Below are 19,705 nucleotides of genomic sequence, written 5' to 3' on the forward strand. Positions count from 1 at the left end.
CTCTGGCCAGTTCTCTTGTACTTTCACAGGTTTTTCTTTGCCATTTCTTCATTTTTCTCTTGCCCAATTAGCTCAGGAAGATATCTTTCAGTCTCTCTCTCCCTCCTTCCCTCTGGGTCTCACCTTTTGAGAGTTTCTCTCCAACTCTTATTTCCTTTAACTCCCCCCTCCAAAAATTCACCTTATGAACATGAGTTTTGCCCATGACATAAGCTAAATCAAAAACAGTAAGGGTAAGATAACAAGAAACATACAGCTTGTGAAGCCCTTGGAAGTGTCCAGACATTGTCAGCAGCATCTTCACAAATGTCTCACCTCCTCTAATTAAATCTGCTTTTCTCCAGCTGCAATATTCAAGATCAATTAAATAGATAAGGGGCATTGATTAAATGGCTCTAGCTCTAGTGGTACACAAGCCTGGCTGCATATTAGAATCCTCTGGAAGCTTCTTAAAAACAGCAATGCCCAGGCCCCACCGCCAAACAATTAAAATGTGGTGCCCAGGCCCCACTCCAAGAGGTTCAGATTTAATTGTTCTGAGGGGGGACCCGGGCATCAGCTTCCCAGGGTACTAGAATGTGCTGCCAGGGTGAAAAACCACTCATACAAGATGTTTCCTCCCTGCATCTGCTAATTCTCTCAGGTGAGTGCTACTATCTCATTTTGCAGATGAGCAAACCGAGGCTCAGGGACGTGGAGGGAAGAAGAACCCAGATGTCCCAGGCCTGTGCCCAGTGGGCAAGGGCAGCCTAAAGTGGAAGCAGAGGAGGAGGGAGCCCAGCAACTTCCCTCTCCCCCTCCCCCAGCCTGCCTCCACCCGGGCAATTCACCAGCTGTCGCTTAAGGTGCCTTTCTTTACATTAAGACCTCAGGCCCTGTTTTGTTTTGTTTTCCCTCAGGAGAACATCCTGGAACAGTTACTTATTCACTTACAACTACCTCCGGGGTCAAAATCTTATCGTCGTGGATTTGACTGTAGAGCCCAGCACAGCACTTTGCCAAAAGTAAATGCTTCAACAATGTTTGTTTGAAGGATTAGCTGGATATATGTTGGATGGGACAAATGCATAGATGGATAGAAAGACAGACAGACATGAATCGATGGTGATAAGCAGATAAATGGATATAGATGAATGGATGGGCAGTCGAGTGGATGGATGGATGGATGGATGGGTGAGTGGTGAAAGCAAAAATGAATTTGTCTACATTCTGCCTTGTGTCACAAAGGATTTGAGATATTTAGGAAGATTCAAGACACTTACAGTAAAATTAAAAAATAAAATTTTAGCACCCTCCCTGTACCTGGGTCCACTCTAGGCATTAGAATACATCTGTGAACAAGAGACAGAGATTCTCACCCTAGTGAACCTTACGTTTTAGCAGCACGAGATAGACAATAAACAATAAACATAATAAATGAGTAAATTATAGAGTAGGTTAGAAGGTTAAGAGCTATTGACGAGAGAAAAGAGCAGGGAAAGGGAAGTTGGAAAAGCCAGAGAGGTGGGGTGGGGTGCAATTCTATGGAAAGATCAGGGAAGGCCTCACGGAGAAGGTAACCTCTGAGCAAAGATTTGAAGGAAGTGAAGGTGAGAGCCCTGCAGAGATCTAGGGGGAGAGCGTTCCAGGTGGGGAAAGGGCCTATGTGAAGACTTTGGGTGGGAGTGTGCCCACTGTGTTTGAGGGATAATATCAGAGGCCGAGCAGCTGGAGCAGAGTGAGTGAAGGGGAGAGAAGAAGGGGTCAGAGGTCACGGAGAGGCCAGCTCAGAGAGGGCCTTGTAGGTGATGGTGAGAACTTCCACTTTTTTGCTGAGTGACATGGGAGCCATTGGAGGGTGTTGAGAAGAGGAGGGACATAATCTGGCTTAGATTTTAAAAGGATCCCTCTGGCCACTCTGCCGTAAATCAGTAGGCCATAGGAGGTCAGGGTAGAAGTAGAAAGAACAATAAGAAGTCAGACAGCTACAAGGGGGTGGTGGCTCACACCAGGGGTGAGGGTGTGAGGCTAAGAGGGTGGCAGCAGTTAAAGCGATGAGAGATGGTCAGAGTCTGGATATATTCTGAAGGGAGATCCAACAGGATTTCATGGCGTTTTGTATACGAGTATGAGAGAAAGAGAGGAATCCAGTTTGATGCTAGGGTTTTCGGCCTGAGCAACTGCAAGAAAGGAGTTGCCATCAACCTAAACGGGGAAAGCGTGGGTCAAGTCAAGGTTTTGGGAAGGGGGGCGGGATTAGGAGTTTAGTTTTGGACACGAGGGGTTTGGACGTGCCCTGGATATCCAGTGGAGATGTCAATAGGCAGTTGATATTAACTGGAATTCAGGAGAGATCCAGGCTAGAGATATAAATGTGGAGTCACTTACATATAAATGATATTTAAAGCAATGAGATCGGGTGGGATTACCAAGAGAGTGATACAGATGGATAAGAGAAGAGGATCAAGAACTGAGCCCAGGTCATGCCAACATTAAGAGGTTGGGGAGAGAAGAAAACCAGTGCAGGAGAATGAGAAGGAGAGATGAGTGAGTAGGGGGAAGTCTAAAACAGCACAGGGTCCCAGATATCAAGTGAAGAAGGGAGCAGTCGACTGCCAAGCCAAGGAACACAAGGACTGAGAACTGACCCCGGATTCTGCCTTGTGGAGGACATTGGCGACCTTGGCCAAAGGGGCATCTGTGGAGCAGCAGGCATGAATGCCTGATTGGAATGGTTTTAAGAAAAATGGGAGGGAGGAATTAGAGAGATTGAGGATGGACAGCTCTTTTGAGGAATAGGAAGTGTGGTAGATTTTTGCTCAGTGGCATCCAATGAACCTGCCTCCTGGTATTCAAGTCCTTGCATAGTCCCTTCCCTTGAATCTAGGCTTTCCCTGTGATTGGCTCTAACCAATAGAATGCAGCAGAAGCCACATTGTGCTAGTTCCAGGCTGAAGCCTTAAGAAGGTCCAGCAGCTTCTGCACTCTTGGAAACCAGGCACCATGCTGTAAGAAGCCCAAGCCACATGCAGAGGCTGCATGGAGGAGAGAATGGAGGCCCTCTGCTCAACAGCCCCAACCGAGCGTCAGCCAACAGCCAGCACCAACCACCAGCTTTGGGACATCCTAGCCCAGTGGAGCCGGCAGAAGGATACAGTCCTAACTGATGCCACACGAAGCAGAACAACCACCCAGCTGAGCCCATCAACCCACCCAATTGGAGAGAGAATACAATGGTTGTTTTTTGAAGTGGATTGTTACACAACAATAACTAACCAAAACAGGAAGACACGAACGTGTGGCTAGAGGGGGACGAGGGGTCAAGAAGAGTTTAAAGACAAAATAACGGCATGTTTGTATGCTGAAGAGAATGATCCAGAGGAGGTTAAAAATGACGCTGTGGGAAAAGAGGGAGAGCTGCTGGAGAGATGTCCTTGAGCAGATGAAGAGTGGTGGGTCCAGTGCACAATACAGACGCGTAAGCGCATGGTCAGCTCACCTGTGGCCAGAGGTAGGAAGGCTGAGTCTGTGGGTGGAGATGCAGCAGGAGGGTCATGCGTGGCGGGGCTGTGGACTTGCTGACTGCTTCAGTCTTCTCACTGAATGGGAAACAGAGAGAGAGCACCGGGGAGGAGGCGATGGGGGTTTAGGGGAGCGGAGGAGTGAGCGAGTCTAGCGGAGCTGGAGAGGGAAGGAGTGGGGAGGTAGAGTTAATTGCCGGCAGCACTGAGGGCTCTCTTCACATCCAAGGTCATGAATTTTAAAGTGCGCACCGTGGGTGGTTGTGAGCTTTTCTCGGGGCGGGGCCGTGCTCAGCTGCAGCTGTGTGGGGGCAGGGGCGGGGCTGGCTGAGAGTGGACAGGACCAGAGTCATGGCTTTGCCCAGCGAGTGTGGAAAACATAATAATAAATGAAGAAATAAAGACCTGAGAAAATGCAACTCAGATTCACAGCTCAAAATCAGGCGCAAGATTAAAAAGCAGACCATGGAGGTGGTAGAGGGAGGAAGGAAAGAGAGAGAGAGAAGAAAAGAAAGAAGGAACTATGGTCATGTTTTAGATTGGTATTATTAGGCAAATTGCACTTAAGTGTGGATGCATTTCAGATCCCAGACGGAGAGCAGGTCTTGATGGGAAGAGCGGGCAGGGAGACAGGAGGATGCTGGGAGCCTGCTGCACCTGCCTCCCCCGCCACCACCACCTCCCCTCTGTTCCTGCCCCACCCAGCAGCTTGGAAATAGTGAGAATATTTCCCAGGCTGAGAAAGCAAGGTGTGCCAGCCACACACAGCCCCGACCTCAGTGACCTGCCCGCCACAGGCACACCTCGGGCTTCTGGGAAGAGAACCAGACCCACACCTTTCTGTGTGTCCTCGGAGCAGTCAGCCGCTCCCCTGGTTCTCAGCAGAATCACATGTAAAAATACAGATGACAGGGTCTACCCCAAGCCAGTAGGAGGATCCAGGGATCCTTATTTTCAACCAATTCCTCTGGTGATCCTAAGATACAGTCAAGGCTGGAAACTACTGACTCCTCTTTGGGCCTCAGTTTCCCCATCTGTTAGAAAAGTTAACACCATAGTCCAGATGTGCTTCCCAAGCACAGATTTGCTTTGAGCCCCACGACAGCCTGGAGGGTGTCATCATTCCCATTTTTGAGGTGGAAAGAATGGAGGTTTTAGAGGCCAAGATTGGAGGGGTGAGCCACAGGGCCTCCAGCCCTTGGATTTGAGGACTCTAAGAGGATCCAAGTGGGCCAGCGTACCCTGCCTCCCACTGCTGGGGCTGACTCAGGCTCTCACACGCCCAGGAGACTCTCGGTGACTCAGATGAATACCAGGCGGGCCTGCGTGTCCAAGTATGTCACCCCCCACACACGTGTGAGCGAGGTCCCCTCCCCTCACATCACCCCTCCCCTTCCCCTTCTTCTTCCCTTTCCCCACACAAACCCCCAGCTCCTCCCTGCCCAGCTGCCACCTAACCTGTGACCTGTTTTGGAAACCCTCGCTGCCATTTCTTTACCAGCCCCTATTTCAGAGTGAATGATTTCTGCACAGTGTGGAGGCGGGGTGAGCCAGGAAACTGGGAGAAGGTGCAGTCTGGCTGAGTCACTTTAAGAAAGATGGTGGAGAGATCAGTCGAGCCAAAGGCTGCCTCGGCAGGCCTTGCGTGTTTTCTCTTGACAAAAGCCATTGAGAAGTTGTCCACAAGGGGAGCCCCACGATGAGATTTCCACTTAAGAAAAGTCACTCTGCTCGTGTGCTGATGGAGGGGAGAATGGACTGGAAGAAGCAAGCTGTAATGTCTGCAGACAATTATGAAGCTGTTGAAATCATTCAGGTAACCACGGCCTAAGCTGGGGGGCAGGCTGTGGGGTGCAGGGAGAGTGGAGAGGTGACGGGCTGTGGTGGCTGATTGGATGGTGGCCTGAGAGTGGAGGGGTCAAGGCCCCGCCTGAGTTTTGGGCTTGAGAGTCTGGGTGATAGTAGGTATTGTTAATGGAAATTCAGAACACGACAGGGAGGGACCACGTTATCTTCAGATTTATATCCCGAGTGCCTGGCACGTGGTGAACCCACTGTAAAGGGACTGAGATGCTACCACATCCTCTTGAGCGAGACCTCTCAGAGACTGTTTCTGTTTTCATGGTGGGAGAGTGTCCGGTGCTCTGGCTGAGGGATTAAGGTCCCTACCAGACCCAAAGAAGCCCTGGTGTGAATTAGAAAAAGGCATCCCCCGAAGAATGGGAGAAAATACTTGCAAATCGTATATCTGATATGGGTCTAGTATCTAGAATACATAAAGAATTCTTACAATCAACAATAAAAAGACAGACAACCCAACTGAAAAATGGGCAAAGGATCTGAATAGACATTTCTCCAAAGAAGATATACAGATGGCCAATAAGCTCATGAAAAGATGCTCAACATCACTAGTTATTAGGGAAATGCAAATAAAAATCACAGTGAGATACCACTTCACATCCACTAGGACAGCTGTAATAAAAGAAAAAACACCAGGTGTTGGAGAGGATGTGGAGACTCTGGAACCCTCAAACATTGCCGATGGGAATGAAAATTGGTGCTGCTCCTCTGCAAAGCAGTCTGGTGGTTCCTCAAAAAATTAAACATATGATTCAGCGATTCCATTCCCAGGCATATACCCAAGAGAATAAAAGACGTATATTCATACAAAAGCTTGTACAAGAATGTTCATAGCAGCATAACAGCCAAAAAGAGGTGACAACCCAAGTGTCCATCAACTAATGGATGGATAAACCAAACGTGGACTATCCATTCAATGGGATAGGATTCAGCCATAAGAAGGAACGAAGTACTGACACGTGCTACAACATGGATAAACCTTGGAAACATTACGCTAAGTGAAAGAAGCCAGTCACATTAGACAATACATTGTTGATTCCATTTATATGACAGTGTAGAATAGGGACATCTATAGAGGCAAAATGTAGATTAGTGGTTGCCAGGAAATGGGGGAAGAGGGGAATTGGGAGATATGGAGTTGTGTTTTTGGAGTGACGGAAATGTTCTGGAAATGGATAGTGGTGATGGTTGTATAAAATTGTGAATATATTAAAACTACCCAAGAGGCAAAATTAGTCCTTCTTCCCCTTTAGGCACAGTGGTTGACTTTGGCTCAAGCTCCAAGATCTCTCACTCTGCACAGCCCTCCAGCTGCAATTCTGCCGAACACTCACATGCCTTAACCCAGGCCTCTTCCACACACCCGGACTTGCTCATACTTTCCACTCCAGCTATGCTCCCTTTTTGCCCTCATACATCCCTGGGAGCCTCCTGGGGACTCACTCTGCCCCCTCAGACCCTTCCATGCCCCAGCCTCTCCACCAAGCCACCTCCCCATTTCAAGACACTGCTCCCTGCTCCCTTCTTCCCAGAGCCTCCCTCAGAGGAACTCCACTGACCTCCCGTCATCCCTATGCACTTGTAAAAACATATCCACTTGCCAGGTTTTAACCTGGGCTCTGACATTTAAAGGCTGCGTGACTCTGCGAGAATTACATAACTTCTCTGGGCCTCAGTGTCTCCATCTGTAAAATGTACAATGTCGTGTGTCTTAGTTTGCTTGGGCTGCGATAAAATACTGTAGACTGAGTGGCTTAAACAACAGAAATTTATTTTCTTACAGGTCTGGAGGCTGGAAGTCTGAGATCAGGGTGCAGGCAGGGTTTAGCTCTGGTGAGAGCTCTCTTCCTGGCTTGTAGACAGCTGCCATGGAGTTTTCCCGACAGCCGTGGAAATGCTTGATGCCTTTTCTAGCCAACAGGAATTGACCTTTGGTTGAGTTAACCCAAACTCACCCTGGCATTCAAGACCCTTCTGGTCTGGCCCCTAACCTTCCTTCCAGACTCATCTCCCACCATTCCCCAGCCCACTCAGGCCAACTCGACCACTCACTCTCCCCTGAATGCAAATTTTACTTGCCTCCCTCCAAGGGTTTGTTTGTACTGTTCCCTCCACCTGAAATCCTTCCCCTTCCACACCAGATCTTGTTCAGTTATCTTTCAAGCTCCATCTCCAAATGCACATCTTCCATGAAGCCATTTTATGTTTCCTTTACCTAAAGCTTGTCTCAGCATATCTATAAGAGCTTTTTAAAAAACATTTTTAAATTGTGGTAAAATATACTAACATAAAATTTACCATTTTAACCATTTTTCAAGTGTTCAATTCACTGGCATTAAGTACATTCACAATGTTGTGCAACCATCACCACTATCTATTTCCAGAACTTTCTCATCATCCTAAACATATAAAAGCATTTTCGTGGAGCCTATATTCATGAGAACTTTTTCAGTTAGAAGTGACAAAAAGCCCACCTCAAATAGACTTACTCCAAGAAGGGAATCCGTTGGCTCACAAAGATGAAAAGTCCAGGTTAGTCTTCAGGCATGGCTAGATCTAGGGGGCCCCAACAATTTCATCAGCCATACAGCTCTCTCATTCTTTTGGCTCTCATTCTTCCTCACTCTCAAGTGCTGGCTTCATTCTCAGGCAGCTTTCCCCCTCTTGGTGGCAATGATGGCCATCAGCAGCTCCAGGCTTACATTCCATCAGCTCAACACCCCCAGCAGAAAAGACAGGCTTCTTTCCCAAGAGTTCCAGCAGAATTTCCAGGGCTAACTCTCATTGGATCAATCTGGGTCATGTGCTGATTTCTGAACCAATCACAGTGTTCCACCAGAGAGCTGGAACATGCTGATTGGCCAGGCGAGGGTCATGTGTCCTATAGCTGAGAGGCAGGGTCACCTCCACTTTTGGTACATGGCCTGAGGGTAACAAGGAGTAGTTCTCCATAGGAAAAGCAGAGTTCTATCACAAGGAAAAGGGCAGCAGGGGCTGAACAGGCAAAAACAACATCTGGCCAACCACTACCACACTTACAAATGTCACCTCTGATCTTCATCTCAGCAAATGGCTCCACCCTGGATGAAAGGCAAGAACCCAAGAATCTCCTTAACTATTTGCTCTCCCTTGTCCCCTAGTATTGCCAGTTATCAAAGCCTCCCCCCTCAGTATCCCTGGGAGCTTTTCTCCCCGCCTCAATCCCCTTCTCCCCTGCCCTAGTTCAAGCCACATACCTCCACCTCCTAGATTATTGCAACACCCTCTGTGCCACCCTCCTCCCTACCTCCCTAGTGAGCTTTTCTAAAGCCCACATCTGACCTCTTCAAGCCTCCCCTCGACCTCCCCTTTGGTTTATGAGGCTCGGTCAGATCTGACTCCTGCTGCCATCTGCAGCCTCACACCCCACCTCTCTCACAAAAGTTCTCCTGGGACTCACCCAGCGCCTTTGCATGCTGTTCCTCGTGCCTGGAATACCATTAGCCTTCTTCTTTGCTTGACTTTCAGTTCAAGTCCTTCAAAGTTCAGTCTAGCCATCACTTCCCCTCAGTCCCTACCCAGACCCCACACACAGTGTGGGTATTGCCTCTCCTGGGCTCTCACGGACTGCTGCGTTCCTACCTCTTCATAGCACCGAGGGTAGCGTATTATTTTTGAAATGTTAGCCTCTGTGTTTTTAAAGGAAAATTAGATTTTTTTAATTGAGGTATAATTTATATATAGTAAAATGCGCGAATATTAGGATTTTTACCTATCTATAGACCAGCGTTACTATCCCAAAGACCAAAGTATAGAACTTCTCCAGCACTGGCTCCCAGTGCCCCTTCCAGGTCAAGAACAGTCCCTCTCCGTCCCTCCCCCCAGAGGTAACCACACCTAAAACCACAGATTAGTTCTGCCAGCTACTGAACATCACATAAGTAGAATTATACAATGTTTACTTTTTTTGTGTGTTTGGTTTCTTTTATTCAAAATAATGATTTTGGCTGTCTTCCATGTTGTTGTGGGTGGCAGTGGTTCATCCACTTGAATTGCTGTGTAGTATCCCACAGTATGAATTTACCACAGTTTGTTTATTCAAACTCCTGTTGGTGGATATTTGAGTTGTTTCCAGTTTGGACTATTATCAATAAAGCTGTATGCTTTATGTACAGTCTTTTGTGGACATATGTTTTCATCTACCTTCCAGATATACCTAGGAGTGGAATTTCTGGGTCATAAAGTAGACCTGTGTGTATTAAAGTGGCCAAGCAGTGTTCTGAAGTGCCTACACCCTCCTGCCCGCCCCTCAGCGTGTACGGGAGTTCCAGCAGCTCCACGTCCCGGCCCACGCTTGACGCTGTCAGTCTTCCTCATCTCAGCCATGCCAGTGGCGGCACCAAGGGAGCTCTTTGGGCTGTTTTTCCTTCTTGCTAATTTCTGTTAACCAGGAGCCTTACATCCTTCCAGTTTAGGCTATTGTCTCAAGGCTACCGTCCTTTTCTGGCCCTGCAGAAAAACTGAAACCAGAGCCTTCTCCTGGCTTTGGAGTTTCAAAAGTCTAGGTTCTCAAGGGCAACAGGAAAGGCGCTTGTGCATTGATGACATGATTGATATGGGAATGAGCTGAAGTGACTTGCTAAAGATTGTGATGGGATTTAAATCCAGGCTGTTTGACTCCAACACCCCAGTGCCCATTTCCAGCCCATTCCAACACCCATTCCCAGCCCCGTGCCCATGCTCCCTGCATGGTCCACTCTGCCTGAAAACCTCTTCCTTCTTAATCCCTGCCCATCTCACTGGTGAACTCTTCACACCCTTCACACTTACTCTGACTTCTGTGATGCTTAAGAATGGAAATAGTCATTCCTCCTTCCCTTCACTCCTTTGTTCCCCTAGCACTTTGTTTTTAGGATTTGTATAAGTTAGGATTGGGTTTATCTGCACGTAAGAGAAAATCCAAAATAACAGTGGCATAAGCAAGAAAGAAGTTTATTTATTTCTCATACAAAAGAAGTGTGGAGAGACCGAGGCCGGCCCGGTGGCATAGCGGTTAAGTTTGCGCATTCCACTTTGGCGACCCAGGGTTTACCGGTTCGGATCTTGGGTGCAGACCCTACTCACTGCTCATCAAGCCACGCTGAGGTGGCGTCCCGTATAAAAGAGCTACAACTTTACAACTACGATACACAACTATGTGTGGGGCTTTGGGGAGAAAAAAGAAAAAAGAGGAAGATTGGCAACAGATGTTAGTGCAGGGCCAATCTTCCTCAAAAAAAAAAAGAAGTATGGAGATAGACAACCCAGGGCTGATATAGCAGCTCCATGTGAGTGACTGGGGCTATTTTATCTGCTCCATCATCCTAGTATGGGGTTCCCTTCCCAATGTGACATTACGGGTCAGAATGGCTCCTAAAGCTCCAGCCATTGCATCTACGTTTCAAACAGCAGAAAAAAGGAAAGGAGAGTTTGCTTATTCCCTTTAAAAAGACTTCCCAGAAATCCCCACAACACTTCCCCTTATACTTCATTGGCCAAAATTTAGTCACATGACCACAACTTGCTGCAAGGGAGGCTGGGAAATATTATCTTTTAGTTGGATTTTGGAAGAATGGTTATTAAGAGGCAAACCACAGTCTCTGCCACACCATTACTTTAGCATTTGGCACATGGTTTCTGGGATGTTTATTTGGATATCTTCCTCCCCAGCTAGAATATCTGGAGGGCAGATTCTTGTTCTCTTCATCTTCATATCCCAAAGTCTAGCACATGTTGGAGACATCTGAGATGGAGGAAGGAGTGACCAGGCGTTACGTTTCTTTAGATGGCCTGAGGCCCCCAGCGTGGTTCTTGGCCTACAGCAAGCATCCGATAGTTATTAAACCGAAATGAACTTAAATGTTCTTGACCTCAGTTTCCCCATTTTTAAAATGGGTGTAAATGACCTCAACAGTCAATCCCAGTTTGGACATTCTCAGTGTCCATTGTATAAAATTGAAAAATATAACTAAACGGTAAAAAATGAAAACCTAGCCAGAGATAAGAGCTGTGTATAGCTTTTGCTCTCTCTCTATTTCTTCCGCATAAGCACATACACGTTTGCATATAAATAGAATCCCATTTAATGACCAGCCACTTTCACTTAGGAACATACGAAGGGACTTCTGCTTTTCCCCATGACAAACTAGCCGGTAGAGATCAATCCTCTCAATAAACAACCAGAAAATCTGGATAAAATTGTTAAAAAGAAAATTCAGATCTGTTAGAGGGCACCAAAGAGCTATCCAGGAAGCCAGGACTTGAAGGATCACGATCCCAGAGTGAAGAGAAACACAGGGGGTGAGCCCAGCGATCTATGTGTTTTTTCCCATGAATTTGCCGTTTCCTAGGTAGCTAGATGGAGAGACTGCGAAGCTGAGCAGACAGCAGATGCTAAGAAGCAGAGACGCTAAGCAGAGCTTCCAGCAGTCTCACAGGGCTTGAGAGACAAAAACAATTTATGTTGAACACGTTTCTGGGCTATTACATGCTCTCCTGGAGCATATATGAACGTTCGTTGGAGCTCACAGAACTTATCCACACCCAGAATTTCGGCCTTGGAAAGAACTCCAGAGATAATGTAACCAAACGCTTCATTTTATGGATGTAGCAACCGAGGTCCAGAGATGCTGAGTGACTCGTCCAGGGTCACACAGCAAATGGGTACAGTCTCCTGGTGCAACCTTCTTGCACTGCACTGCTCTCCGGTGGTGGTTGCTGTTGCTCGCTCCCCATTCCTCTCCACACATCCTAGCCAGAGGGAGAGGGGGAGGGGGAGGGGGAGGGAGAGGGAGAAATTTAATCTCGCTTCTGGTTGTGATCTTTTAATAAATGAAAATGCTTTTCTAAGATGAAACTAAACACAAATCTTTTTATAAAATTATTGGGCATGTCTCCTAATTAACAAAGTAATACAAATTTACTAAAGAAATGTTAGAAAATACAGATAAGTAAAACTAAAAGCACCCACAAATTTTCCTCTCCTTCCCACCTACCCCAGATATAACTACTTAAAGTTTTTTTAATGCATAAATAAGTATCTTTTTTCACAAAATGAGTTTATGCATACCTAGTCTCTTATAACTTGCTCCTTTAACTTAACATTCATACCATGATCAGTTTTCACATAATTCTATGCTCTCTAATATGATCTTAACATCTGTATAGTAGTCCATTCTATCCCGATGTACCATAATTTATTTAACCAATTCCCTATGGTTAGACATTTGGATTATTTTCAGTCTTTTACGATGATACGCAATCCTGCAATGAACATTTTCATGCATATCTTGGTGATATCCATGATTATTTTCTCAGGAAAAATTCTTGGAGTATGGAATAAGAAACTGAGCATTTTTAAAGTTCTCAACATCTGGCTGCAAATTGCCCTCCCGGAAGGCCGGAGGGAAATTGACACTTCCTCCCACACCCTGCACAGCAAATCTACATGCTTTACCTTAGGGGGATGGAGGGACTGGGTCTTGTCATTCCAGCTTAATGTCTGCCTTTCTTGCTCACATTCCTTTAAACGAAGCAGCTCTAGAGCATGCCAGTCTAACTAAATTTAGACTGGAAAGTCAGACTAGCTGTCCAAGGCCAGCAGCTTTGGAATTGAGTCAGGGCAAGCTGGAAGGGTCCATTTTTATAACTCTAAATAACGCGCGTGCTACGTGGCCCACTTTGGCCCTGAAGGATGCACTTCTGCTCTCACACACTGAGCAGGAATTAAGACGAAGGAAGGGCCATCTTGCCTTCTTTGGGCAGCTAAATGAAAAATGACTACTTAGGGCCGGCCCCGTGGCTTAGCGGTTAAGCGCACGCGCTCCGCTGCTGGCAGCCCGGGTTCGGATCCCGGGAGCGCACCGCTTCTCCGGCCATGCTGGGGCCGCGTCCCACATACAGCAACTGGAAGGATGTGCAGCTATGACATACAACTATCTACCGGGGCTTTGGGGGGAAAAAATAAATAAATAAAATTAAAAAAAAAAAAGCAAAATGACTACTTGGATCTCTTGGCACCCAGAGTGCAGAGTCCCCAGAGGAAACGGCTGCGTTCATAATACCACAGGTAGGGAGCGGGGCTTGGCACTCTGCCCACATCTACCAGTCGATAGCTTGTTGACCAGTCTGGGAGCCCAACATAAGTGGCATTCATTTCCTCTGGGTTTTGCAATTTTCTAGTCCTCCCTTTGTAAATGCAAAGATAACTCCCTTGGTTAGTAGGGGATCTAAAAGTTCTCAGCTAAGACTTTAACAGGAATTTGTTTCAGGCCAGGAGATATGGGTTCTATGACTGATCAGCTGGGTTCTGTGGCTGGTTAGGTGGGTCACCTTAGGCAAGTCCCTTCCCCTCTCTGGACCTTCTTAGTTTCCCCATGTGAACAAGGAAGCAATTGGCCTGAATTTGGTGAATTCTGTTTCCCAGAGGAGAGGAAAGAAGGGAAGGGACTCAGTTCCTGAGCACCCACCAGAGCCAAACACTTTGCACACACGAGCGGATTTAATCCCAACAGCAGTTCTGTGAGGAAGCAGACATCTGTGCCTGTCCAGCCCCAGTGCCCATTATTCTGCTAAAAGCACCCTGATTTCCTTTTAAAGAACCATCCTTCACCCACTCCTAGTCCCTGTGACTTAGGAGGGGCTGACCTCACCCCCTGACTCTTGGTGGGGGCATGTGACTCAGGCTTCGCCAATCAGAGCAACCAGGATGGCTTCAGGGTTGGGCATGTGACCCAGGCCAGGCAGTGGGAGCTGGGGCTGGGATTTTTGCTGGAAGTTTTGGGAAGGAAGTAATCGCTTGGACTTGAGGTCCCTTAATTGGCCATTTCTGCCTCCATGTGGAGAGACCCAGCCTGCTAACAAAACTGACAGAAAAGAAAACAGACAAGACACAAAGGGAGACAGATTTATGACAACTTCCCTTGAGATTCTGGCATGGACTGTGCCCGAATTTAGAACTACCTCCTAAATTTTTCAGTTCAAAGCCCTTTTTGGCTGAAGCTGGTTATAATCAGGTTTACATTGACTGCAGTCAAAAGAATTGTCATTAAAATCCTGGACGTGACATAGGCATTATTATTCTCAGTTTACAGATGAGGAAACTGAGGCTCAGAGAAGCAAAGTAAGCACAGAGCTAACAAGTGGCAGAGCAGATATTTTTAATCTACTTCTTCTTAATCTGTACCTCTAATCTCTACTCAGTGGCTCAAGTGGTTCTCCTTTTCTGACTTTCTTCCACAAATCACAGAAGTAGGAACAGGCTCATGGAGCCAGACTGACCCAATTTCCAGACTTGGTTCAGCTGCTTCCTATCTGTCTGATCTTGGAATGACACACTGCCTGTATACTCTGAACAAGGCTCTTCACCTCTCTGGTCCTCGGTTTTCTCATCCGCAAAATAGGATAACAGTTCCTGCCTCATGGAATTTTTGTGAGGAGTAGATGAATTAGATTACATAACGCTCTTAGAACAGGCCTGGCACACAAGAGGTGTGACATGACGGCTAGCTATTATTTTTCTTCTGCTGCATGTATATCGTTAGTAAGCTGGCTACCCCCTCTTCACCCCACACACTCAGGATATGGTCTGAGTTATCTCATGATACATCAGTTCCAAATGCCACAACAAAACAGCACACCCTGGTCACCAGGGCTTCAAATAATGTCTGACATACTGTTTCCAAAATGCTGATGTTTCTAAAAATGCTGATCACTATGGGCTTAGCAGGCCTAAAAACAGCCCAGAAAGTGAAACTTTGGAATTTCAAATAATCAAGCCTTTGCTGAATTGCAGAAAGGAGAGAGAGAGGGGATGGATGTGGACCTAGACATTTCTGAGGGTTGTTCCCCCTCACTCCTGTCAGCCCTACAGCTGTAGAGAGTGGAAACCCATTTCCTTCAGAGTTTATAACAGTTACTCCCCTGAGTGCTAACTCAGTACCAAGGAGTGTACGGTCTGGTAAGGTGTAGAAGATGGAGGCCCTGGAGAATCACCAAGGAATGGGAGGGAGTGGACTGTGGACTCAGAGTGAGTCCTGGTTGTGGAGTTATGCTAACATACAGGGGGCTGGTCAGGGAAACAAAGGGGGAATCCCTTGCCTCTCTGACTCATTAAGGTCAGAGCTGGCACCTAGGATAGAAACATGGCCATGTTTCTATTATGTCAGCTATCCTGAGTCCGCAGTCTCCTATCTCTGGGCATCACCATCAGCCCTTTAATCTCCACCTTGCAGACAGGCTCAGTGGTCTATGCTACCATTTATGGAGCACTTGCTAAGACCTTTACATAAATGATCTCATGGAACTTTCCAGCGGCCCCAGTGAGAAGAAGATTACAGAACACTACTATGTCTTTGAACTTTGTAGCCAGGCTGCATAGGGTGGATTCCCAGTCCTCCTGTGTGACCTTGAGTAAGTTACTTAACCTCTCTGTACCCCCATTTCCTCCTCTGTAAACTAGGGATAATAATAGTTCCTACTTATTCAGGGTGTTATCAGGATTAAATGAGTAAGCACCTGTAGCACTTAGAAGAGTACATGGCACAATGACAGCTGTTTTTATGAACGCTCGTTTTACAGATGTGGACCCTGAGGCCAGAAAGAGGGATCACTCACTTACCACACACAGGTGGTGAAGATGGACCTCAAATTAGCTCCACAGGATCCCACAGCCACTGAGTGGAAGTGCCCTCTACTCAGAGGAGGCTAAGACACCCCCATGAAATATCCCCAAACCCACACTCCAGCCATCCTCCCCCCAAGTCCCTTCCTCTCAAACACCTTCCTCTCCCTCTGAGCTTGGGTGTCTCTTTTGAAATGCTGAGATAAGATCTGAAACCATAATTGTTTAGAGCTTCAAGTGGAGTTTTCCTGGCACTGAGGAGAGAGAGAACACTCTACCTCTCTCCCCCAGCTCCAGAAACTAAGGCAGCCAGTAAGAATTCTCAGGCTCCCAGAGTCAGGGGGCAGCGGCTCCCGGGGACTTGCAGAAGACCCACATCCCCACCCTCACTCTCGCAACACTGCCCAACTTTCCGCTCAGTCAGTCACAGCATGCTAACTGAAACACATCAGTTGTCAAACTTGAGCTCATCTGGAGGGCGTAGGGAGAAACTGACGAGGGGTGTGGAGTTCTTGACCTTGGGGGGTCTCTCTAGTTCCCCACGAAACCTCTAGGGATAGGGTCCCTATCTGTCTGCCTGGCTTTGTCCGTCTGTCTTTGTCTATTTCCGGCTCTCTAGCAGGGATAAGGGGAGGTGGGGTATCACTACATGTCTTTGTCTCTCAGTGGGTCTGTGGTTGACATTGTCTCGTCTCTGACTATTTCTCTCTCTGCTTCTCTGTCCTGACTTGTCTATTCGTCTGTCTGCCCTCAGGTGTATGTGTGTGTGGCGGGGAGGGGGACGTGGGGCGGTTCTCGCCAAGGTTCTGACCCTTCTTTCACCTCTCTCTCCAAACCCCGGGAGCCGCAGAGAGCCCCTGCGCAGAGCCGGAGGCTGGGTTGCCGGGCGGGAGCCGCTCCGACCCCGGCGCGGGACGCGGGAGAGGGTGTCCGCGCCAGAAGCGCCCCCTCCCGGCGTGAGGGCGGCCCTAGGAGCGCGAGCCCGGTGCGGGGGCGCTGCAGGCCCGCCGGCCCGGGTGCCCGCCTTCCCCCCCTTCCTCCCCGGGCTGGCCCTCTCCGGCGCGGCTCCTCCTCCGGCGCCCCGCCTCCCAGGTCCGCTCCCCCGGCGCCCCCGCCCCCGCCGCCGCCGCCGCGCACGGAGCAGCCTGGTCGCCGCGGTCGCCGCGCCGCCAAACTTTCCCGGGAGCCGGCTCGGGCGCGGGTGAGTCAGAGCAGGGCGCGGGCAGGCGCCCAGCGGGGCCGCGGCGGCGAGGCCAGGCTGCGCGCCGGCCGGGCGTGGGTGCGGGCGTCCCTGAGCAGCGGCAGAGACCCCCGGAGCCGGCTGGCTTGAGGAGGGCGCGCGGGGGGACCCAGGGACATGCGCGGCTGGGGTAGGGCCCCGTAGCGCGGCTCCCCGGCACCTCCCTGACATTCAGTCCTGGCCCCAGCGCCCCGACGCGCAGACACCTGTGGCTTCACGTGGCTTCGCCGGGGTGCACGCCCCGAGCGGCTGCCTCCGGGCGCCGACGCCGAGAGGGCGAGGCTCCAGTTTCGCAGGGCTGGCTCAGGCTCCGAGTTTGATGCTAACCGTAGTCCCAGCCCATCTGTTGAGTGCATTCGTTGTGCCAGGCTCTGGGCATCCATTCTTTCTATTCTCCCTGTAACTCGGTGAACCAGGTGTTATACCTGTTTTACAGAGGAGGAAACTGAGACTCAGAGAGGGAAAGTTGTGCCCAGGAGCACCAGCGAGTCAAGGGGAGAGCCAGGGTTTTGAGGCTGAGTCGGCCTGACCGAAACCGCGTAACCACACGCGGGCGAGCCGCAGGCTCGGCGTCGCCAGGGGTCGGGGGGTGGGAAGCGTCAAGGCCACCGCCCGCGGTCTCCTGCAGCACGGCTGCAAGCCCAGGCGGGGCGACCATCTCCTCCTCATTGTACCGCGCCAGGAGCCCTTGAAAAGCTAGTGGCATTTCTGCCAGGGAGTGGATTGTAGTGGCAGAAGCGCATCGGGGCTGCTCTTTCAGGGCAAAAGTGAGAGGATACCACATTCTGGAAGTTGCTCTGGATTCTTCTGGAAGGAGCCAAGGAAGTCAGGAGCTGGAGCGCAGCAGTTCTTCACGGAAGCCACTTTCTCTCTGCGATTACCCCTTTGCTCCCCGCCCCCCTCCTCCCCCCCCCCGAAGAAATCCGACCCGAATCCCTTAATCTCTCTGAGGTGTCCACTCTGGAAGCCTGTAGTGTAGAGATACGCCAGGCAGGGTCGCTGACCTCCGGCAGGGGGCTCTCACCTGAGACCCAGAACCGGAGGGGCACAGCCCTGGGAGTACTGTGTGAGCAAGATCCTAGGTGCTTGGGGAACTCATTCCGTGATGGGGGGGTAGGCCCCTGTGACAGGAGCACAGTGGAGTGTGTCTCCAGAGCTTGAAGGACAGGGGGGGTGGGGGCTCTGATGGGGAGGGGCTTGAATGCCCGGTTTTGGCTCTTGGAGGCAGCCAGGAACCAGCAGAGACCGGGACGGGGAGCAAGCGTGGACCAATCAGAGTATCCTTATGCATTATCTCTTTTAGTTCTCGCAGCAGCCTTACAAGGTGGGCACTATTATTACTAGCCTCATTGAAAGATAGTGTGTTGAGGCTCAGAGAGGTTAAGTAACTTGCCTGAGGTTGCCTGGCTGGTCTGTGGCAGAGTTGGGATTTGAACATAGGTCTTACTTGATTCCTTCCAGATTTTCAGCTCAGCTCGAGCTGCCAAGGGGACCTTGGGTCCTTCCTGCTTGTGGCTTGCAGCAGCAAAGGTGAAGAATAGAGAGATTCCAGGCAGCAGGGTTCCAGGATGCCCCTGCATGGCTCTCCTCTCTCTCTGATAAGTGTCCTGCGGGAGGCCTGTTGCTGAGTGGGTTAGCACTCACAGGAAGCCTTGACAATCCCGTGTAAATACCCTAATATGATTCGGGGCTTGCTGGACCCTCACACGCAAGCCCAAAGCTGCCTGAGGCTGTCTGGCTGTCTGGAGAGGTATTTCCCCTGGTGGAGGGAGAGTCTCTAGGGAAGCTGGGTACAGTTTTCCAGTGTGACAGAGAATCTCTCCAAGGCGAGCACTGCCTGTCCGTGATTTCAGAGCTGGGTGGAGGCTGGAGCTGCCTGCCAAGGACCCCGTAGCCCAGAGGAGTGTGGGCAGTCGTGGGCTAGGCGTGGTCTCTCCTGGCCCTCAGCTGGGTAGGAAGAACTTGTGTCTGAACTTCCTCCCCTTGGACTGGCTCAGAATTCTGGGTTCGTGTTCTCACTTTCCTTTCCAATCAAGGAGTGCCTGGTGGAATTGGTGTGGCCTTTCCATAACAAAGAGGAGGCAGAGCAAAGAGATCGAGCTGGCTCCAATCCCAGCGCTGTCACTTAGGAGCTCTGTGGCCTTGGGCAAGTTGCTACACCTCTCTGTTCCTCAGTTTCCCCATAGCACCTTCCTCACTGGGTTGGCGAGAGAATTAATTGTGTTCATGTGCATAAAGCACTCAAATGGTGCCATGTGATACATGAAAGAGCAATTCATTTATTTTTTTATTATTTTTTTTTGTGAGGAAGATCCGCCCTGAGCTAACATCCATGCCAATCCTCCTCTTTTTTGCTGAGGAAGACTGGCCCTGGGCTAACATCTGTGCCCATCTTCCTCCACTTTATGTGGGACGCCGCCACAGAATGGCCTGACAAGTGGTGCGTCGGTGCGTGCCCGGGATCCG

General features: G+C 49.3%; 1 protein-coding gene and 1 long non-coding RNA gene across 2 annotated transcripts in view; one reads left to right on the plus strand and one right to left on the minus strand.

The window, feature by feature from the left end:
- Positions 1-10,325: 10,325 nt before the first annotated feature.
- Positions 10,326-18,050, minus strand: LOC131419643 (uncharacterized). The gene is made up of 3 exons (XR_009223316.1): positions 18,019-18,050; positions 17,446-17,664; positions 10,326-12,128 (listed from the first exon to the last, which is right to left on the minus strand). It is a non-coding gene; the product is annotated as an uncharacterized LOC131419643 (long non-coding RNA).
- The window catches only part of HRH1 (histamine receptor H1), a 77,346-nt gene continuing 74,764 nt past the window's right edge, over positions 17,124-19,705 (plus strand). Inside the window, exon 1 of the mRNA XM_058564987.1 lies at positions 17,124-17,200. The gene's annotated coding sequence lies outside the window, so the exon portion shown is untranslated. The remainder of the gene's footprint in view (positions 17,201-19,705) is intronic.

Source organism: Diceros bicornis, chromosome 2 (genome assembly GCF_020826845.1).
Source record: "Diceros bicornis minor isolate mBicDic1 chromosome 2, mDicBic1.mat.cur, whole genome shotgun sequence".
Classification (NCBI taxonomy): Eukaryota; Metazoa; Chordata; class Mammalia; order Perissodactyla; family Rhinocerotidae; genus Diceros; species Diceros bicornis.